Genomic DNA, 24,335 nt, shown 5'->3' on the forward strand with positions numbered 1-24,335 from the left:
GACAACTTCTCGTTTTCCCTGCACCATATGACATCTGCCAGATTTTTGCCTATTCACAACCAATATCCCTTTATACCCTTCAAGTCCTTCTCACAACATACTTAAGCTTTCTGCCATGAGCAAATTTAGCAAACATATGTTTGGTGCCTTCATCCAAGTCATTTACACTAACTGTAAAATGCTGAAGTCCCAGAACAAATCTTTGTATTCCACAACTCGTTACATCCTACTAACAAAAGGAACACCTAATTATATCTACTCTCCGTTGGCTGTTAGCCAATTTTCTTTCCGTTCTGATACGTCAGCTCTTACACTGCAAGTTTTATTTTCTACATTCACCTTCAGAATCATACCAGATGTATACATCTCTGCCAGGGCTCCCTCAATTTCTTCTCTAGCTTCCCAAGGTGTTCTTGGATATAACCATAGAACCATACAGCACAAAACAGGCCTTTCGGCCCACCATGTTGTGCTATCCATCAAACCACCCTCACACTACCTAACCCCTTCCTCCCGCATATCCCCCCATCCCACACTCCTCCATATGCCTATCCAACAAGCTCTTGAACCTGTCCAATGTATCTGCCTCCACCACCACCACCCCAGGCAGTGCATTCCATGCACCAACCACTCTCTGGGTGAAAAACCTCCCCCTGACATCTCCCCCGAACCTCCCACCCATAACCTTAAAGCCATGCCCTCTCGTCTTGAGCATTGGTGCCCTGGGAAGGAGGAGCTGACTGTCTACTCTATCTATTCCTCTCAGTATTTTATATACCTCCATCATGTCTCCTCTCATCCTCCTCCTTTCCAGTGAATAAAGCCCTAGTACCTTAAGCCTCTCCTCATATTCAATACTCTCTAATCCAGGCAGCATCCTGGTAAATCTCCTCTGCACCCTCTCCAACGCCTCCACATCCTTCCTATAATGAGGCGGCCAGAACTGAACACAGTACTCTAAGTGTGGCCTAACTAGAGTTTTGTAAAGCTGCATCACCACTTCGCGGCTCTTAAACTCAATCCCACGATTTATGAAAGCCAACATCCCATTGGCCTTCTTAACTGCTCTTTCCCCCTGTGAGGCAACTTTCAATGAACTGTGAATATGAACCCCCAGATCCCTCTGCTCCTCCACACTGCCAAGTACCTTGCCATTTACCCTGTACTCTGCCCTGGAGTTTGTCCTTCCAGAGTGTACCACCTCACACTTCTCCAGATTGAACTCCATCTGCCACTTGTCAGCCCAGCTCTGCATCCTATCAATATCCCTCCGTAAGCTCCAACAGCCCTCAACACCACCTATCTTAGTGTCGTCCGCAAACTTACTAACCCAGCCCTCCACCCCCTCATCTAAGTCATCTATAAATATCACAAAAAGTAGAGGTCCCAGAACCGATCCCTGCTGGACACCACTAGTCACTGCCTTCCAATCCAAGGGCACTCCTTCCACCACAACCCTCTGCTTTCTACATGCAAGCCAATTCCTAATCCACACAGCCAAGCTTCCTTGGATCCCTTGGCCTCTGACCTTCTGAAGAAGCCTACCATGAGGAACCTTGTCAAACGCCTTACTAAAATCCATGTACACCACATCCACCGCACTGCCCTCATCAATCTTCCTGGTCACTTCCTCAAAGAACTCTATCAGGCTTGTGAGGCAACATCTTCCCTTCACAAAGCCATGCTGGCTGTCCCTAATCAGTCCATGATTCTCTAGGTGTTCATAAATCCTATCCCTTAGAATCCTTTCTAACAGCTTACCCACCACAGACGTGAGACTCACCGGTCTATAACTCCCTGGCCTATCCCTATTACCTTTTTTGAACAAGGGGACAACATTCGCAACCCTCCAATCCTCTGGCACCATCCCCGTGGACAACGAGGACTCAAAGATCCTTACCAGCGGTTCAACAATCTCCTCCCTAGCCTCTCGAAGCAGCCTGGGGAAAATCCCGTCAGGCCCCGGAGATTTATCTGTCTTAATATTATTTAACAACTTCAACACATCCTCTCTCTTGATATCTACAACCTCGAGAACATTACCCCTACCAGCACTCCCTTCCGCGTCATCAAGACTCCTCTCCCTGGTGAATACTGAAGAGAAGTACTCATTGAGAATTTCTCCCACTTCCGCCGCCTCCAGGCAAATTCTCCCACCTTTGTCCTTAATCGGACCTACCTTTACTCTAGCCATCCTCCTACCCTTCACGTACTTGAAAAAGGCCTTGGGATTTTCCTTAACCCTACTAGCCAAAGCCTTTTCATGTCCCCTTCTAGCTCTCCTCAGCCCTTTCTTAAGTTCCTTCCTCGCTACCCTATATTCCTCACGGGCCCTGTCTGAACCTTGCTGCTTATACCTCACGTACGCTACCTTCTTCTCCCTAACAAGTCATTCCACCTCTCTCGTCACCCACGGTTCCTTCACCCTGCCATTCCTTCTCTGCCTCACCGGGACATATTTATCCCTAACATCCTGCATAAGATCCCTGAACATCGACCACATCTCCATGGTACATTTTCCTTCAAAAAGGACATCCCAATTTACACTCCCAAGTTCTCTCCTCATAGCCTCATGGTTCGCCCTTCCCCAATTAAAAATCCTCTTGTCCTCTCTGCACCTGTCCCTGTCCATGAAAATTTTAAAGGTTATGGAGCAATGGTCACTGTCCCCCAAATGCTCACCCACCAATAGATCCTTCACCTGTCCCGGTTCATTTCCTAAAACTAACTAATCAGGCCCAGAAATTTATCTATGTTCATATGTTTTAACATGTCCAACACCTCACCTGTACTGTACTGTGGACTATCCTCAAGACATATCCATTAATTTCCCTTGAGTTCCCCAGTCATTTCTTTCTCCATGGTAAAAACAGAGGAGAAATATTCATTGAAGACTTTGCCCATCTCCTGCAGCTCCACACCAAGATGTCCACTTTGGTCTTTGAGGGGCCCTATTCTCTCCAGTTACTCTTTTTCCCTTAATATAAATAACATCTCAGTGGATTCTCCTTTATCTTCTCTGCCAAATCTATCTCATGCCTCCTTTTTGCCTTCCCAAGTATACCTGTGTATTCCTTATACTCCTTCAGGGATTCACGAGCCCAGCTGCCTATAACTGACCCACACCCCTTTTTCCTGACCAAAGCCTCAATATTCTTGTCATCCAGGGTTCCTTACTCCTGTCATTTTTGCCTTTCACTCAAACAGGAACATGCAGACATTGAACTCTCACTATCTCCCTTTTAAAAGCCTCCCACTTGCCAGACATCCCTTCACCTGCTGCAATCAACTTTTCCAAGTTCCTGTCTAATACTGTCAAAATTTGCCTTGCCCCATTTTAGAAGTTTAACTTGTGGACCAGTTCTATCCCTTTCCATAACTAATTTAAAACTAATAGAACTAAGGTCACTGGTCCCAAAGTGCTCCCCCACTGACACCTTAGTCACTTGTCATGTCCCATTTCACAAGAGTAGGTCAAGCTTTGCCTTCTCTATATTGCCTTAGCAAACTTCCCCGAACACACTTAAATTCAACCCCATCCAAGCCCTTAGCACTATGGCAGTCCCAGTCTACATTAGGAAAGTTAAAATCCCCAACTATGGTGACAGCCCTATTATTCTTGCAACTCTCCAATATCTCCCGACATATTTGCTTTCCTAATTCCCGTTGACTATTAAGGGGCCTAAAGGACAATCCCAACAAGGTGATCATCCCCTTATTTCTCAGTTGCACACACACAGCCTTATGGGATAATCCCTCAGTAATTTCATCTCAGACTACTGCTGTGATGTTCTTCTTCAAAAATTCAACTCCCCTCTTCTTTTTCCTTTAATGCAAGATCTTATCAAATACCTTTAACAGTAGCATTTGATAATATGTTTTAACAGTGGCAACCGTGATATCAGTGGCAAAACAAAAACATTACTGCAACAAAAATAGATGCTGAAAGTCTAAAGGACCACACAAAAGATCGCTCTTCTCAGATATAGCCTCTCACATAACCTAAAAGGCAGTTCACGAACACAGCTAGTGGAGCTGCTGTCTCTCAGCTCCTGTGATCCAGGTTCAATCCTGATCTCTACTGCCATCTGTGGCACTTGCACACTCTCCCTGTGACTGCAGGGACATTTCTCCCAGATACTCGTGCAAATTCGTGAAGCACTCCATATTTTTTAGGGCGGCATGGTAGCGTAGCAGTTAGCGCAATGCTATTACAGTGCCAGCGATCGGGGTTCAATTCCCATCACTGTCTGTAAGGAGTTTGTACGTTCTCCCATGTCTGCGTGGGTTTCCTCCAGGTGCTCCAGTTTCCTTCTACATTCCAAAGATGTATGGGTAGGTTAATTTGGGTTTAAAAAATGGGCAGCGCAGACTCGTTAGGCCAGAAGGGCCTGTTACCACGCTGTAAATAAAAAAAATACTCCAGCTTCCTCCCACATCCCAAAGACTTGGAGGTTGGTAGTTAACTGGCCACTGTAAATTGCCCTTAGTGTGTAGATGACTGGTAGAATCTGGGAGGAGATGGGAGTGTGGAGAATAAAATGGGTTTACTGTTGTCATTCATTCATTTAATAAAACCATTGCAAATGGATTCTTGATGTTCAGCAGATTTGGATGACTCCCAACCAACACGAGCCAACAGACTATTCTGAAGTCCACCACAATCAGCAGCTGTCAAAAGACTATTTGATTTTTTGTCAGGAAACAACATTATGAGAATGAACAGGAAACCCAAAAGCTAATTAATTTCAAAAACAAGGCTTTCTTGGATTGCACAAGGCTTTCTTGGATTGGAAAAGATAACTGATCAAAAAGCACATTAAGGCCATGGTGCAAAAGAAAATTGGTGACCTAAAGAACAGATGATGGGTGGCAAGAGTGCAGAAGGTCCATCAACTCATAGTGATATTTGCAAATCACCAAAGCCATCTACAACATTAACAACTAACATCACATTCCACAAGGAGACAAGAATGGAGGGAGCATCTCAAGAGCAAAGGCAGTAAGCTCTTAACTGGAAAAATTACTGAGAGCTGCTTGACCTGCATTACATTCACCCTGCAGTGAACACAGCTGGCATAAATACCATGGCGGGAGAAAATTTTCCAAAGAGGTTGAAATGAATAAACGAGGAAGCTGACTACACTCCCAAACAAGCAATCAACATAAATTAGACCAGGCTCTTTTGGAACAAGAGAGCCTGGTCTACAATGTTTTTGGAACAACATTGCTCCCAGCTTCAACACAGCCAAAGACTACTTTTCTCCTTGGAAGCAATGCCAAGGGTGACTGCCAACTTAAACCTCCAAATCTACCACTCAGAGAATCCAATGGCTCAAAACAGACCTCACAAAGCCTGCCTTGTCACGTGGCAATCTTAAGAAAAAATCCTACATTGTGACATTCTTCCAAATCTACATTATGTTATTTCCTCCTTTCATCAAACAATATTGTATGAGGAAAAATATATTGACAATGCCCCTGGACATCAGGTTAACATCAAGGATAGTTGACAAAATCCAGGTAGTGTTTCTGACCCAAACACCAGTTCATTGTTGCAACCCATGGACCATGACGCTACGAGAACATTCAAAACTTACTACCTACAGCACGTAATCAGGCATGTCAGTTTGAAATCCAACAGCAAAGATAAACCTACCACTCAGGAAGTCTAGAAGAGGTACATCAACAAATAGTCAAAGCTTTCATCAGTGCCACCTGGGATAACAAAACTCAGACACTAATGAATGGTAAATGAAGGAAATTATAGCCTGAGACTCCTTTGTTGGCGCTAGATGGAGTAGGTTGCATCTTGACACTGCTCCACTCACTTCCTAATTTTTTGTTCACCACCTTCTTATTACCTATGCTAAGGTATTAACAATACTTTTATAATACTTTTATAAGATTGGATTTTGATTTTTAACTGCCGGAAATGAGTACCAGAGCTAAAGCTGCAGCTGAAAGCAAGGGGAATGGGGGTCCTCAACTTACTTTCAAAGCTATTTCTAAATTCCTGGATAAAAAACTTGATCAGAAATTTTCCACTTTTGAAATGCTGTTAAAGGAGATTGAAGACAGACTAACAACACTTAAACTGGAAAATGTTACACAACAGAAATTAACTGCAGAACTGGATGAAGCTGGCAAAGAGAGAGATCGTAGACTGAGCTCACTGGAAAAGAAATTAACTTCAATTACCCAAATACTGGAACAGCAAAGACAGAAGATTATCGATTTAGAAAGTCGAAGTCGGAGGAACAATTTGCAGATCATTGGCCTTCGTGAAGATGTTGAAACTGGTGATCCTATTGAATTCTTTTCCAAACTTCTGATGGATGTGTTTGGCTCTGAAGTTTTCTCTGTACGCCCCATACTTGACTGTACTCACCCAGCGTTAAGACCAAAACCTCCGGCAGAACAAAAACCACAGCCAGTAATATTGAGCTTCCACTATGTGACTACTAAAGAGCATTTAATTCAAATTGCTCATCATCAAGGAATGATCCAATACAAAGATTGGAAGTTTCGTCTGGTTGAAGATTACAGTCCAGAAGTTATGAAAGAGAGATTCCTTTAAAAACCAATTATGTCGCAGCTTTATCAAAGGAAATTTCAACCTGCATTGCTGTTTCCCGCTCGCGTGACAAGTGTTCTCCCGGACAAATCACGTAAATGTTTAATTCTGTGGGTGAAGCTGAAGAATTTCTCAATAAAGAACTTTCGGCTCCAGATGGTTAATAGACGTGCTATTCTTTGATTTTTATACCTATTTGGTCAACAAGGTAATAACTAACTCACAGATTTGAATGTTTTTTTTAAGTCCGGAGATTTTTTGCCCTTTGTTAACACTGAACGTGTCTGGTTCAGGAACATGAATATTTTATAATTTTTTTTTCCCTCTTATTATCTTACTTTAATATTTAAATTGTTTATTTTTGTAATAATTAAGAATCTGATCGGGTGATTGTTTTTCTTCTTTTGAAATATTAGTAAGATTGTATTTTTTAAATGTTGCCTTTCAGTATTTTTAACTGCTAGAATTTTTTCAGTAAGCTGCTTTGTCTCAATGTTTATATCTTTGAAATGTTTTTGGTACTTGTATCTCCATGTTTGGACTACTGGTGGTGTTTTGCATTTCTTTTAACTTGGAGATTTGCCACCAAAAGAGGTGGGGTTAAGCGATTTAGTAATTAGCATTCTGGGTGTCTATTGGCCAGCTTTCGGGCTTTTGTGGGTGCTGGGGTGGGGCTGTTTTTAGTTTTGTTTTTTCCTTCTGGACTGATTTGAAACTACAAGTATGTCTGAATTGTCATCATATCCAGATCCTCTTTGAACTCTTTTTCCTCTTTCTATTAATCAATTTCCAGTGCTGCAAGGTTAACCCTTTACACCCCATATGCTTTAATTAATTAAAATGGATAATATGATTAATTTTGTTTCAGGGAATACGAATGGTTTAAATCATCCAATTAAGCAGAAGATCTTTAAAGTTTTCCATAGATTGAACTCTCAGATTATTTTTCCTCAGGAGACTCATATTAGGAGGGAGGATAATCAGAGCCTTTTTTAGATTTTGGAGGGGTCAACAATTTCACTCTAATTCACAAGCGAGGGTGAAAGGAGTCTCCATTTTTATAGACTCCTCCATTTCATTTGTTCATCATGAAACAATCTCAGACCCAAATGGTAGATTTTTATTAATTACTGGCTTACTCCATAACAAAAAAGTTGTTATGGCTAATGTTTACTCGATCATCCCGAGTTCATTAAACATTTATTTGCATCTTTTCCTCATTTAAATGAATATACATTGATTATGGGTGGAGATTTCAACTGTTGTTTAAACCCTTCAATGGATAGGTCTGCATCGGCTCAAGTGCTTCCAAACAAATCCGCTGTTTTTATTAATTCCTTTTTAGTTGATTCCAGAATTCTAGAAGTTTGGAGATTTCTACACCCATATGATAAAGGGTTTTCATTCTTTTCTCATGTCTATCACAACTACTCTAGAATTGATTACTTCTTTATCGACTCTCGATTAGCTCCATCTGTTGTTGACTGTAAGTACGATGCAATTGCCGTTTCTGATCACACGCCATTGAAACTATCAATCAAATTACCGGACGTAGCCTCTGGTGCCAGACAATGGCGATTCAATTCTTCTCTACTGCAGGATTTAAACTTTGTTAATTTTATTAAAGAACAGATTTCCTTTTTCTTCTCAACTAATTCTACAGAAAAAATTTCCAATGGGATATTATGGGATACCTTAAAGCTTAGATCCATGGTCAAATTATTTCATACTCTGCTGGATTGAAAAAAACTAATAATGAATTACGTATATTGGTTGATAAGATTAAAGAAATTGATAAAAAAATACTGTTGCTCCTAATTTGGAGCTTTATAAAAAAGAGAACTGAACTTCAATTGCAACACAATGTGTTATTAACATCTCCAATTGAAAATCAACTACTCAAAACTACAAGTCAGTTTTATATACATGCTGATAAATCCGGTAAATTATTGGCCAACCAACTGAAAACGGTTTCGACTAAACGTCAGATTATTAAAGTTTGTAAACGAGATGGTAATTGGACGATTGACCATCATCAAATTAATAAATCTTTTCAAGAATTTTATACTTCTTTATATCAATCACAATTTCCCGAGGATTCTACATTAATGCATGCATTTTTAAGGAAATTGAAGAATCCAAAATTATCACTTAATGAACATTTATTATTAGATGCACCCATTTCAGAGGAAAAAATAATGAAAGCAATTTCTTCAATGAATTCTGGTAAAACACCTGGCCTCGATGGGTATACAGTTGATATTTTTAAAATCTTTCTCTGATCTTCTTTCTCCTTGGTTAGGTAAAATTTTTAAAGATGCCCTATCAGTAGGTAAATTACCACAATCCTTTTATGACACATCTCTCTCCTTAATTCTTAAGAAAGATAAAGATCCTACTGAATGTGCATCTTACAGACCTATCTCTTCATTGAATGTGGACTCCAAATTTTTTCCAAAATATTGGCTTCTAGATTGGAAAAAGTACTTCCACAAATTATTTCTGATGACCAGACAAGATTTATTTAAAAAAAAATCGGTATTTGCATTTTAATGTTAGGAGGTTAATGAATATTGTATATACCCCTTCATCTACAATTCCAGAATGTGTTATCTCCCTTGATGCCGAGAAGACGTTTGATAAAGTCGAATGGGAATATTTATTTAACACGCTTGAGAAATTTAATTTTAGCTCAAATTTTATATCCACGATTAAATTGATATATCATACACCTTTGGCTTCAATACTTACTGATAATCAGAGATCCCCCCTTGTCAGGCTTTTCTGAGGCACTAGACAGGGCTACCCTTTAAGTCCTTTATTATTTGCTATTGCCTTGGAACCCTTACAATTGCCTTTCGGGATTCTTCTAACATATTTGGTATTACTCGTGGAAATGGGACGCATAAGATATCATTATATGCAGATGACCTGTTACGTTATATCTCTAACCCTGAGAAATCCATTCCTGCAGCATTATCACTGCTTGCTCAGTTTAGTGTTTTTTCTGGTTATAGATTAAATCTTAAATAAGAGTGAGATTTTCTCATTAAATATGCAAGTCCCAATCTATAGGCAATTACCATTTAGATTAGTGACTGATTTGGGTGTTAAAATTACCAAGAAGTATAAGGACTTATTCAAAGTTAACTTTTTACCTTTAATCGATCATGTTAAACAATAGCTAGCTAAATGGTCCCCACTGTCTCTATCATTGATTGCTCGAATCAATGTAGTTAAGATGAATATTTCAGCAAAATTTTTGTATTTATTCTAGGCGGTTCCAACCTTCATCTCGAAATCTTTTTTTTCATACTATTGATTCTAAAATTCTTTCATATATATGGCAGAATAAGAACCCATGGTTAAGTAAGAAATATTTATAGAAATTAAAAAAGGAAGGCTTTGCCTAACTTTAGATATTACTACTGGGCAATTAATATTAGATATTTAATTTTCTGGACACAAGATTTAGATGTAATTCAATGTCCCCGATGGGTGTATCTTGAGCACGAGTCCGTGCAAGGGTTTTCATTAGCTTCTATTTTAGGAGCCTCGCTCCCCTTTGTGGTTACTAAATTGAGTAAACAAATGATTAACCCAATAACTAAACATACAATACGAATATGGTTTCAATTTTGTAAATTTTTTGGATTGAATAAATTCATTTTATCAAGTCCTATCCAATCCAATTTTTTCTTTCAACCATCTAGAATTGATTTAGCTTTTTCTTTATGGAAAATGAAGGGAATAACATGCTTTCCTGATCTATGCATTGATAATACTTGTCTTTAGAACAGTTGTCTAATAAATACAATTTGCCTAGATCACATTTTTTTCGATATTTACAGATTAGAAATTTTTTAAAAGTTATTTTACCTACTTTTCCGATACCACCTAAAATTGAAATTACAGAAAAAATTTTAGGTTTTAATCCTTATCAGAAGGGCTTGATAGCAATAATTTATGATCTGATTATGAAAATACGTCTAGAGACACTTGATAAAATTAAGAATGAATGGGAAAGAGAACTTCAGATGCTTTTACCTATAGAGAGATGGAAGAAATTTCTCCAATTAGTTAATACATCTTCCATGTGTGCTAGACATTCTTTGATACAGTTTAAGGTGGTTCACAGGACCCATATGTCTAAGGATAAGTTAGCCCGTTTTATCACCATGTAAATCCTATATGTGACAGATTTAATTTGGAGGTGGCTTCCCTGACACGTTTTGGTCCTGCCCTCTTTTGGAAAAATATTGGAAAGATATTTTTAATATTATTTCAATTGTATTGAATATTGATTTACAACCTCATCCTATTACTGCGATTTTTGGGTTACCAGTGATGGATTCCGGCCATCTATCCGCTTCAGCTTGCCGTATGATTGCATTTGTTACATTAATGGCCAAGAGGTCCATTCTATTTAAATGGAAGGATCCTATACCTCCTACCACATTTCAATGGTTTTCTCAAATTATAACATGTTTAAACTTAGAAAAAATTAGGAGTGGTACTGTTGATGCTTCGCTTAAATTTGAGGAAATTTGGAGCCCATTTATTCAGTATTTCCATATGATGCAAGTAGATCTTTTACGAATCCCTTTCAATAACCTTCTACCTGAATACAGAGGAGCGGAGCTAACAACATAATAATGTTTTTTTTAAACCGAAGAAATAACAGTCCAGCTTTTTTTTTGAAGTTTTTGCTGTGCTTTTGTTCATTTTTTTTGTTGTTTTATGTTTTTCTTTGAATTTTGGGGTTCTCTTTTCATATAATCAAATTTCTTTTCAAATTCTTTTGTATTGTACCAAACTGGGTTACTATTGGTGAATGTCCCTTTAAGATAGAGCATAGCGGTGTGTGTGTGTGTGTTTGCATGGTTACGACAACAGAAGATAAAGGACGTAATGACGTTATTGAAGCAGTCAGTCTGAGAGAGAGCAGGACCAGCCTGCTAGTTTATCAATGGATGAGAAACAATAACTGTGCCTGTCACTACAATCCACGTATGGATTTTTGGAGGAATCCGGTGGAGCCCACTTTGTCGTTAACCTGCAGAGGGAAACAGGTATTTGTGTGGACAGCCACATCTCGGATGCTTTTCGGGGTGGCAGATACTTCGGAACAAAGCAGTAGAGTTCACTTTGTTGTTGACCTGTAGAAGGAAACAGGTATTTGTGTGGACGGCCACAATTCGAGAGCTTTTCAGGGTGAGGAAAAAGTGGTGGAGTGGTCACTGTGTAAACACTGAGGTGTCGTTTGGGTTCCAAAGTGGAACATTTGGATTTTGTAATTACTCTCTATTTTCTCTCTACATTTACATATCGTCTTCAGTCAACAGTGGTTTTGAAGAAGGCTTTGCTCATGTTTCACCTTGTGGCTTGCTGAACTGAACTTTGAGAAATATTCCTGGACTTGGAGTTTGGGAGTTTGCCACACACACACACACGAAGAGTTTAGAGTTTTTGGGGTTAATGTTTAAGATCTAACACTTTTTTTACTTCTAACATTTTTATTTTTATTAATAACTACTGATGACAATAAGAAAGTAGTTTTAAACACTTATACATGACTTGGAGTGTTTCTTTTGTTGCTGGTTCGTAACAGTATCACGTTCATTTAATAAGAAATTGGGGGGTTCAGATTATATATTTTACTTGTTTGTATATGTTAACTTACTATTGTAATCCCGATCTCTTCGCACCATGTGTATAATTACTATTGTTATGTCTATTAATTTGAAGTGTAATAAAAAGATTGAAAAAGAAAGAAAGGAAATTATAGCCTGATTGTGTGCACCATTCCCAAGGGTCAACCAATCTGAAAGATCTCCAAATTATGATTATATTGGTAAATGAAGTTGTGTTTGAAGTAAATCAAGATTAGGTGGGAGAGTTATTGGAGTCTTTAGGTACCTCTTAGAGCTTGAGCAATAAATATCAGAAGAGCAACAAAAACTGTCACTGTTCCACTGCTGCTCAGTATCAAAATGCTTAGTGGATATTCTTTTTCCCATTGAGAAAGCATTAGTCATCTTCCATGACATCAATAATGGGGTGCAGCATCAGATGTGCTTACATGATGGAAAAAGCCACACTTTGGTACAAGGAGCTTAAACTGGCAAAGGGCATTGGATGCCTTTGACACAGTCAGGCATGGAGGACTTATCCAAAAGATTTGAGTCCATGGGATCCAAGGCAATTTGGCAAATTGGATCCAGAATTAGTGTGTAATGGGAGGCAGACGGTGATGGAAGGGAACTGTTTGTATGATTGGAAGCCTCAGACGAATTATGTACCACAGTGATCCTTCTTATTTGTTACCTATATTAACAATTTGATTATTATTGACAGAGGTATGATAGCAAGTTTGCAGGTGACTCAAAAATTGGAGCTGTTGTTTGCAGGATGGTGAGTGGTCTCAGGTTGCAAGATGGAACAAAACAGTTCAGCAAAGGAATGGGCCCTTAGGCCCACCATGATGCCAAAATTAAGCTAATCCCATCTCCCTGCACATGATCCAAACCACCCCACCCTCCCATTATTCCATGTGTTTATGTGCCTGTTTAAACACCTTCTAAATATTACTATCACATCCACTTCCAATTCTACCTTCCCACTTCCCCCCCCCCACCACCACAGCCACCTTACCAGCAGCACATTCCAAGCACCTACCCCACTCTCAGTTTAAAAATAACTTGCCTTACACATCTGTTAAACTTCCCCCTACTCACCTGAAACCAAGGCTCTCCAGTATTTGAAATTTCTTCCGGGGGTGGTGCGCCTCTCATAGCTTTATGGTCAACCCTCGCCCTCCGATGCTCCAGAGGAAACAATCCAAGTTTGTCTAAACTCTATCTAGTTCATATTCTAATACAGGCAACATCCTGTTGAATCTCTTCTGCACTCTCAAAAGCCTCCATGTCCTACCTGTAATGCAGCGACAGCACAGAAACAGGCCCTTTGACCCAATTTATCCATACCAACCATGGTGCCCACCAAGCTAGTCCCATTTGACAGCATTTGGCCCATATCCCTCTGAACCCCTCCTATCCATGTACTTACCCAATTGTCTTCTAAATGTCGTTATTGTACCTTCCTCAACCACTTCCTCTGGCAGTTCATTCATTATACACACCACCCTCTGCATCAAGTTGCCCCTCAGGTCACTTTTAAATCTTTCACCTCTCAACTTAAACCTTTGCCTTCTAGTTTTTTTTGTTCCCATTCCCTGGGAAAAAGACTATATGCAGTCACTCCATCTATAACCCACATGATTTTATACTCCTCTATAAAAGGTCACTTCTCAATTTCCAACGTTCCAAGGAATAAAGTCCTCGACTGCCCAACCTCTCCCTATAACTCAGGCCCTCGAGTCCTGGCAGTGCCCCCATAAATCTTCCCTGCACTCCTTCCAGTTTAGTGCCTTTCTTATAACAGGGTGACCAAAACTGGACATGATACTCCATGTAGGGTCTCACCAATGTCTTGTACATCTGTAACATACCATCCCAACTCCTATACTTAATGCCCTGATTCATGAATGCCAGCAAATGTAACACTTTGCACTTATCTGAATTGAAAGCCATTTGTCAATCATTGGTCCACTTACCCAGCTGATCAAGATCCCCCTGAAGTTTCTGATAACCTTCACTGTCTATGATACCACCTTTTTTAGTATCATCTGCAAACTTACTAACCCATGCCTTGTACATTCACATCCAAATTGTTTATGTAAATAATGAACAACAGAAGTCCTAGCACAGACCTCTGCAGCACACCACTTTTCACAGGCCTCCAGTCCAGGAAACAACCTTTGAACATCACCCTGCTACCTACCATCAAGTCAATTAGGAATCAAATTAGTTCTCTCTCCATGGGTCCCATGCGATCTATCCTTCCAGACTAGCCTGCAATGAGGGACCTTATCAAAAGCCATGAGAACAACATCCACTGCCCTATCCTCATCTCTCCTCTTGGTTACCTTTTGGAAAAACCCTGGCAAATTTGTCAGACACAATTTCCCATGCACAAAGCCGTGCTGAGCATTCTTAATTAGACCTGGCCTATCCCAACATTGATAGAACCCGCCCCTCAGAGTCCCCTCCAGTACCTTACCCACCACTGATGTCAGACTCACCAGCCTGCAGTTCCTTGGCACGTCTTTGCTGCCCTTCTAAAATAATGACACAATATTAGCCAACCTCCAGTCTTCAGGAACTTCACCAGTGGCTAAAGATGAACCAAAGGGCCACTGCAATTTTTTCCCCAGATTCCCACTTGGTCTGAGGATGAACTCAGTCGGGCCCTGGGGATTTATCCACCTTAAATGTGCTTTCAGGATACCAATACCTCCTCCATGGTAATTCACATGTGGTCCATGACATCACCACCTATTTTCCTCATTTCCTTAGCATTCATTATTTTCTTAACAGTAAAAGCTTATGACTAATATTCATTAAAAATCTTACCCATCTCTTATAGTTCCACACAGAGACAGCCATGCTGATCTTTAAGAGGACCTACTCTCTCTCTAGCCACCCTCTTAATATACCAATGGAATCTCTTGGGATTTTCCTTAACCCTGCCTGCCAGATCCATCTGATGCCCTCTTTTTTGTCCTCCCTATTTCCCTCTTAAGGGTACTCCTACACTTACTATACACAGAGGGATTCACTTGTTCCCTATTATCTAAAGCCAATGTATGCCTCCTTTTTCATGACGAGAGCCTCAATATCTCAAGTCAGTGTTCCCCAAACTTGCCAGTCTTGCCCTTCACCCTAGCAGGAACATGCTCCAGACTCTTGATATCACACTTAAAAGCCTCCCACTCGCCAGTCATCTCTTTACCAGCAAACAGTCTCACCCAATCGACCTCTGCAAGACTGGAGTAATATGTACGGTTTTAGTCACCCTGTTATAGGAAAGATATTATTAAACTGGGGAGGGTGCAGAGAAGATTTACAAGGACACTGCCAGAACTTGAGGGCCTAAGTTATAGGGAAACATTGGGCAGGCCAGGACTTTATTTGTTGGAGCATAGGAGATTGAAGGGTGATCTTCCAGAGGTGTATAAAATTACAAGGGGCACAGATAGGGTGAATGCACATGGTCTTTTCCCCCCCTCAGAGAAATGAAACTTAAAAATAGAAGACATTGGTTTAAGCTGAGAGGTGAAAGATTTAAAAGGATCTTGAGGGGCAACTTCTTCATGCAGCAGGTGATGTGTTATTGGAATGAGCTGCCAGATAAAATGGTTGAGGCAGGTACAGTTACAGTTATAACATTCGAAAGACATTCGGATAAATAATTGAAGAAAAGGGGTTTAGGGAACCAAATGCAGGCGACTGCGATGAGCTTGGCGGGCACCATGGTTGGTCAGTATGGACAAGTTGGGCTTGTTTCCATTCTGCTTTATTCTACAGCTCCAAGATCCTGCCTAATGCCTCCAAAATTGGCTCTGCCCTAGTTTAGGGCCTTAACCTATGGAACAGTCCTTACTTTTTCCACAACTATTCTAAAACTAACAATTATGGTCACTCAACCCAAAGTGCTTCCTGAATAACACTTCGGTCACTTGCCCTACCTCACTCTCCAAGAGGTGGTCCGGTGTTGCACTCTCTCTAGCAGGGCCCGACTAAACTTTCCTGGACATATTTAAAACATTGAACAGTACAGCTCTAGACAGGCCATTCAGCCCATAATGTTGTGCCAGTCTTGATGCCAATTTGTACTACATGTCCTCCTCCTATTTATCATCCATATCCCTCCATTCCCTTCATATTCACGTGTCTGTCTAAAAGCCTCAAACTCCAAACTGCCCGCTACCACTACTACCCCTGGTAACCCATTCCAGTCACCTACCATTCTCTGCATAAAAGAAAACGTGCCCCTCACGTGGCCTTTAAACATCCTCCCTCTAACCTTTAAAGCATGTCCTCTGGTGTTTGATATTTCCACCCTGGGGAAAAGATTCTAACTGTCTACCCTATCTATGCCTCTCAATCTTATAAACCTCCATCAGGTCTCCCCTCAGCGTCTGACACTCTCGGGAGAACAACTCAAGTTTGTCCAAATGTTCCTGATAGCTCATACCCTCTCATCCAGGCAGCATCCTAGTCTATCTCTTCTGCACCTTTTCCACAATCTCCACATCCTTTCTATAAAGGGGCGACCACAACTGCATACAATGCTCCACGAGTGGTCTGACTAAAGTTTCATACAGCTGCAGCATGACTTCTTTACTGTTAAACTCCTTGGGCTTAGACTCTTACACACCCCAAAATTCCACTCCATTCAAGCCTTTGCACTATGGGTGGCACTGTGGGTGGCCCAGTCAATGTTAGGGAAGTTAAAATATCCCATTCTTACCATTACTTGCAATCTCTCTACACATTTCCTTTTTTTCTTTTTGACTAAACCAGCAATATCTCTTGATGACATTGATCAGTTGGCAAGACAGTCTGAGCAATGGCAGATGCAATTTAATCCTGTTAATTGCAAGGTGATGTACTTGAGGAAGACTAATAACAGAGTACATACACATGAATAGTAAACCAAGGGAACTGTGATGAACACAGAGACCTTGGTGCACAAACCCAAGAATCCCTGAAGATGACAGCAAAGGTATATAAGATGGTTAAGGCAGCACACAAGATATTTACCTTCATTAGCCAGGGCACAGAATATAAAGAGAAAGGAAGTCACAGTAAAAATTTATGAAACATTGGTTAAGCCACAGTTTGAGTATTGCATGTTGCCACCCTATGCGGAGAAGGTGATTGTACTGGATAGGGTGCAGAGCAGATTTACCAAGATAAAGTTTCTCAGTTATGAGGAGGGACAGGAAAGGCTGGATTTGTTTTCCTTGGAGTGGAAAGATGGGAGGGTACTTTAAAGAGTTGCACAAAATTATGAGGGGTAGATGGTAGGAAACCTCCCCACATAGCAGAGGTGTATAAAATAAAAGGTTTAGCATAAGGGGCAAGAGATTCAGAGGGGATGCAAAGAGGAACACATTTGGAATCTGGAATGCACTGCCTGTGGGGGTGCTGGAGGCAGAAACTCCAACAATAAATGATAGATCAGTGTTTTATCTAAATAAGCATTTGAACTGTCAAGGCATAGAAGACTATGGACCAGGGGCTGAAATTAGTCCAGATGGGTACTTGGTCAGCAAGAATATGGTGGGCCAAATGCCTATTGCTGTGCTTTGACTCTACTGCAGAGCTATTGGGAATTTCATCAACACCTTGATTTAACCTCCCAGGAACAATCACAGAAAGAATTCATGGTATGAATGTCACAAAATCCATCAAGCTAATCCATCTCAACAATGAACACCAATGACAACTATCCCAACAACTTTGCCACCACCTTGACATGCAAAGCCACCATTACCACTTACATCCTAAGATTTCACTCACATGCCTTTCAAGAACCTACCTCAAGGCAGATGCTGACTTTAAGGAATAGAGTTCCAAAGTCTCTCAACCTTGAGAATAAACCCTCAGTTTTAAATGAGATTTTTTTTTTTGAGATAGTAGCCCCTAATTCCAGATTTCCTGCATAAAAGAATCATCCTCCCCAGACCCTCCTGGTCAAGCCCCTTCACATTCTTGTTTGTATCACTTAGATGACAGCAGATATCAATCATGTTTTTATAATCTTAGTTTAAGGTTTGATTATTAATGAAAACCTATTTTATTAATTCAAATACTTGTTATTTTTTTTTAAGTGTTTAGGTTTTTTTTAAATTACTGAAATTCAGAAGCTCTGGAACACAAGAGTTTCTGCATTGAAATAGGGGAAAACACCTTCTTCAATCTATGAATTTTCCATGAATAAAGCATTCTCCAGAAATGCAACACTTTCTTCATCAAGGAATACCTGTCAACAATATATTCCTGGTCCATGACAACTCAAAATGACACAGTACCATTCTGGAAGGCATGTGGCACCTCCATTGGTCTGGACCACACAGAAGTTCAGCACAAATGGCAAAAGCTGCATACTGCCTCCTACCCATACAACCTGTTGAGCATCTCCTGCCCCGCCTATCGCAGAGTTCCCAGATCCAACAATGGATTCATAAACCACCTCAGAACTAACTGAGAACTGAAAACAGCTCATTCTCAATCTCAGGAGTTTGAGGGGGAGGAAAAATGTTTTTGGGGGTGGGGGGGGCGAGGTGGGGTGATGTTGGGAAGGATTAAGATAACAGTGATTTCATTATCAATTAGAAAGATTCTCACAAAGGACTGATGGGTTTAAATACTAAAGCCCAATTCTCCCAGCTGTAAAAATGTTGGTGCTTCTTGTCATAATAATGGTTTAGCAATTTAGGACTGGAGATGAGGAAAGATTTCTTCATGCAGACAACAGTATATATTTGGAATTAGCTCTCTCAAGGGGGCTATGGATGCCCAGTAATTTCAAGTCTGAAATCAATAGGTTTTTGAACACTAGAGGAACATTTAAAAGGGTTAAAGTGGGCAAGATGCAAAATCAATTGATCTTACCGAATGCCAGAACAGGTTTCAAGGACATATATTAGTTTTGTTCTTCTCACTTATCCTTTGCTCTTATCTATACTCAATTGCCTTTTCCCTCAGATCTCCTTAATCAGCTTTGAAATATGGAAATAAAATTGTGCCAATTACTCCCAAAAGTGCTGCTGAGTTTTACTTCTCAGACATGAAGCCCATCATAATTATTCCATCTTAGCTTGTGTTGTATATTCCCTGCTTATTACTAGCCATCCCATGATCCTTTTGTTCCTCTAATCAAAACTGGAGCCCTATTTACAAATTGGAATAATATTCTAGGTGATGAAATTAAAAATTCATGATTTGGAAATGGAATCTGCCCTGCTAATAGTATTTTCACTTTCTAATTAAAGCTATAATGTTGTGTGCAATTCTATAAGCTATAGGAATCGCAAAGCATCAATGAACTTGATTCAGCAATTAATTGCTGAGAGTCTCACCTGGCCAGCAGCTGAACCATCACCATTCAAATTATCTGTGACCTTAGGAGAACTCGAGTGATCTGGCAGTGTCTTTTGTATGTTCTGGAATATATAATCAATCAATAATTAACACCAGTTCCATATTGCTGTCAAAACGAAAGAAAAAGCATTATTTTAACTTCATTTCCCAGGGACACAAAATGAGAGAAGACTTATTTTTAATCTTGGTCTTTCAGTTGGGTAGAATGGAATTCAAGGCTACGTTTCACCCAACTTTTTAGACATTAATTACTAGTAGTTTACAGTCTTTAATGCAGGGATATACAATCTTATTATGTAAATAAAAGGTCAATAAACAAAATGTGAAGACCGAGAAAAATCATTTACCTTATTTGCGCTCAGCCAATTTAAACTCTTTTGTCACTTTGAGTTAATATTAAGCAATATTCATTGAAGATTATGCTCCACTGCACAAAGAATGGGTAAAAACCAGCAGTAATCTTGAAGGGATGAAACACCAGTTCAGTAACAGCTTTTTGTTAATTGACAAAGACACAGTTAATTTGCAGATGAAGCATAGGACGAATATTGTCAATACTGGCCAAGGCATTACTGAGTAACTATTTTTGAATTTAAGCTGACAGACAAATTCAAAAACAAAAGTACTCCAGAACCACTGAAACTTTTTCCCATTTAGTATCTAAGGTGGCAATTGCAATTAGCTACCCTTCTATGGAACAGCACTTGCAGCAGATGAAACATGCAATTCTTCATACAAGGTATTCATATAGAAAAATATGAATACTTTCACAGCCAAGCCTCGAGGTGAGTGCATCACACTCGTCTTTTATTTTGATAATGAAAGAAATCTGGCCAGGAGCACATATCCCCCAAATTTAAAAACATTTAAAATTACCAAGTGAGCTACAAAGCAAGTCTTTTTTTTAATAACAACAGCCAAGTTTAAAAAAAAATCAAGGTTTAAAGCACTTCAATAAACCCACAATTGGTATTCTGGATGAAACAAAGCTGATTAACTTTGATGGCACGTACCAGACTTAAGGACAGCTTCTAGCCCACTGTGATAAGACTATTGAATGGTTCCCTTATACGACGAGATGGACTCTGACCTCATGATCTACCTTGTTGTGCCATTGCACCTTATTGCACTGCACTCTCTGTAGCTGTGACACTTTACTCTGTACTGTTATTGTTTTTACCTGTACTACACCAATGCCCTCTGTACTAACTCAATGTAACTGCACTGTGTAATGAATTGACCTGTACAATCGGTTTGTAAGACAAGCTTTTCACTGTACCTCGGTACAAGTGAAAATAATAAACCAATACCAACTGGTATCCTGGATTATGCAAGGCTGATCAATTATGATTAATCCCTGGTGGTAATGTTTTAACACAACTTCATACACGTCAGGTTTTACTTAATGGGTGATTGAACGTTTTTCAGACTGGATCTATAAATAATACTTAAGTAGGAGAAAATACTTTGCTAAAGAAAATGATTTGCAAGTCACAGAAACATACAACATATCAAGAGGCCATTCTATCCATTGTGCTTCTACTGGCTTGAGAAACAGCATCCTAGCTTAAAGCCAACTTTTGCACCTTTTATCCCCAACTATATGAGATCATATCTATGTCCAACTTCATTTTACAATATTCTGACATCAGGTTTCACCACCTTTTCAGATCTAGCTTCCTGCTTCTTAATCTCAATAAACCTTAATCATGGTTCATATACCCAAGCCCACTTCTGTTAGGAGTAATTAACCCAAAGCAGATCCCCAGCTAACCAAGCATCTTCTGTCTGAAGAACATCCAGCCCTTGATCACCTTTTGCATCCCAAAATTCAGTCTCCATACTTCCCTGCAAACTTTGCATCTTGCTTCCATCTCGACAAGCCTTTGCTGATTAACAAGCAATCTGCTGGAGAAACTCAGCAGCTTATTGATAGCTTTAAGTTCTCACTTATACTCCTTGATAAGGAAAGAAGTTGCTTTCCAGGAAAACATCTCATTAAGTGAAAACTTGTATTTCCCATTACTAAAGTAAAAACTTTGCCTGCATTTGCATTGAAAAGTATTAACTCTTACAGATATCAACACAGGTACCCAAAATAAATGTATTTTATTTACTATATCTTAAGATGATAAAAACCATCTCATGTACATAATGCATACTTTCAAAGTATTGACCAAGTGAAACAGAAATGATCCCGAGGGGTCTTGCTCAGGTGGACACATCCTTTTGCAGGAAAATCCAGAATCTGGGGTTACCATCTCAAGATTAGGGCTGGCCCAGTTTTGACAGAAATGAGATGAAATATTCTCTCTCAAAGTTCTGAGTCTTCAGAACATTCTTACTAAAAATACCAGTGGAAGCAGAATATTCAAGGCTGGTTTTTTTGATAATCAAGCAATGTAAAAGATTGCTGTGAGTAGGTGAGAATTTGGATTTGAGGGAGCCATCAGGTCAGGCATGATCTTATTTAGTGATTTAGCAGGCTCCAAGGACCACATTGTGCTGGCTTTGCATGTTGAGGTGGCAGCAGGGAAGCCGAGAGGCAGAGTTGTCACTGGTATTTTTGTGGTGGTGGCATTGGCAAAAAGCGATCTTGATGAAGCTCTCTACATTGAAGTCAGAAGTTCTTCCTGTGACTACTCCAGAGTGGCTGAAGAATGAGGATTAAAGAAACTGTCAATGGACATTTACACATCATTCTTCTTTTTCATCAGGTAAAGCTCAACACAATAATAGAAAATGCTGTCCTTGGTGATATCTAATACTATACTCCATATTGGGATCACCCTCTTTGAGAATGACCATCACCTTCATGTGGCAGAATGAGCTCTGAACGCTTCTCAACAGTAAACTATTTGAGAGCGTGGTGCTAAGTCAGAGATTTCTTGATCCTCCTGCGACTACTGTTCAAGCTGCAGCATATCCTCATTTGTGAGCTCTTCAGCATGCAATTCTACATCACTCTAACTCATGGTGGCTTTACATATCGAGGAGGCAACGGGGAAGCTGAATGCCGCTAAAGTACCCTGGTAGATCAGCTGTAACAATAAAGCAATGGTATAGGAAATAAAGTACTAAATGGATTTAGTCAGCTATGGCCTCATGAGATCCAGGGGCACTGTCCCCAGTAACCTGCTCTGTTGTCCAGGTTATTCCTTGAACACAATGATTTAATGATGGTGGCTGAGAGAAGCTATGTTGTGTCTTCTTAAAAGAGCAGTACTGTCATCCAGGCATTTGGTTAGATTGCCACGCCCCTAGAAGATTGCCTTCAAATACTCCTTTGAAGGCCAGACCGCAATCACTCTCAGCAAAGCCTTAGTCTTCTTCAAAGCAATCGTTTTCTACACTCAAGCTTGGAGCAGTCTTCTCATTTCTCAATATTAGCATACGCTCCAATGTTAAAACGCATCTGTTGGAGAGTAGCAACCTTTTTCAATGATTTAGTTCAGCTCCTTGAGCAATTGCTTTGCTGCCACGGAACACCATTATGCAGGTTTACACACTTTTTGAGACTTTCACTTCCAAAAATGCCAGTGTATACCTTCAGCACATTAGCATTTTCAGAAGATCAATGACCTTCCTACAATCTCACGTTTTTGTGCATGATCAAACTCAGGGACATGTGCCATTGATTCCAACCCAAGGACATGCTTAACCCTTTTGTTCATTATCTCAATTTTAACGTCTATTCCCTTCATGATGCACTTCTCAGGATAACAAAAAAAAAGTTCGATTTCCTATAGCCAACATGTCTATAAGTCAGTGTGTCAAGAGGCTACCTTTTCTTTCCATTGATACTTAGGTCAATAATCTCTGGAAAAAGTAAGGTATTTCAGAACAGCTGTCAGTTGAATGACTAATCTTTGACATGTGGGAGGAAACTTTCCTCCCACAGAACAGAATGTAATGCAATTTCAAACACATTAAACTTCACAATTAGAAAATTTTCACAGGTCAAAACTTAAAAGTAGCTGGCAAAGGCCATCATGACCATCTCTGGATCATTCAAAGTGTGTTGATGCTGTCATGCAAGTTTAACTGTATACCATCATTCAATGGTGGCTTTCTTTGCCTCCACAGACCTCAGCTCCAAGCCTGACATCAAGCAGCATCAGTAAAACTGAAGGCCAATGGGCATCAAGGAGAAAGCACTTTAAACACAAGAATGGAGACACAAGAGACTACAGATGCAGGGACCTGGAGCAACAGAAACACTGGAGGAAGTCAGCAGATCAGGCATTATTTATGGAGGGAAATAGATCTTTCAGGTTTAGACTTTTCATCTGGACTGGAAAGAGGGGAGATAGCTGGTATAAAAAGGTGGAGGGAAGGGATGGAGCAAGAGCTGGCAGGCAATAGGTGGATCCAGGTGAGGGGGTGATAGGCATAAGTGACAAAAGGGCTTAAGATGATGGAATCTGATAGGAGAGGATGGTGCAGCATTGAATAGAGGGAGGGAGGTGGGGAGGGGAATCAGTGGGAGGAGTGTGGGTGATAGACAGATTGAGAGGGAGAGAGTGGGGGAGGAGAGCAAAAAAAAAAGAACTGGGTAAAGAAGAGGGTGAGCAGTTACTGGAAGAAGTTTGAGAATTCAATGCTCATGCTGCGAGGCTGGAGACTGCCCAGGCGGAATATGAGGTGCTGCTCCTCTTATTTTCATTTGTCCGTGACCTGGTAGTAGAGGAGGCTGTGGACAGACATGTCTATGCGTGAATGGGAAGTGGAAGTGAAATGGCTGG

The 24,335-nt window shown here is 40.1% G+C and overlaps 1 pseudogene; it reads right to left on the reverse strand.

Moving 5' to 3' along the window:
* Nucleotides 1-24,335, reverse strand: part of LOC127574521 (golgin subfamily A member 4-like) — a 247,048-nt pseudogene that overhangs the window by 192,412 nt on the left and 30,301 nt on the right.

Source organism: Pristis pectinata, chromosome 9, assembly GCF_009764475.1.
Source record: "Pristis pectinata isolate sPriPec2 chromosome 9, sPriPec2.1.pri, whole genome shotgun sequence".
Lineage (NCBI taxonomy): Eukaryota > Metazoa > Chordata > Chondrichthyes > Rhinopristiformes > Pristidae > Pristis > Pristis pectinata.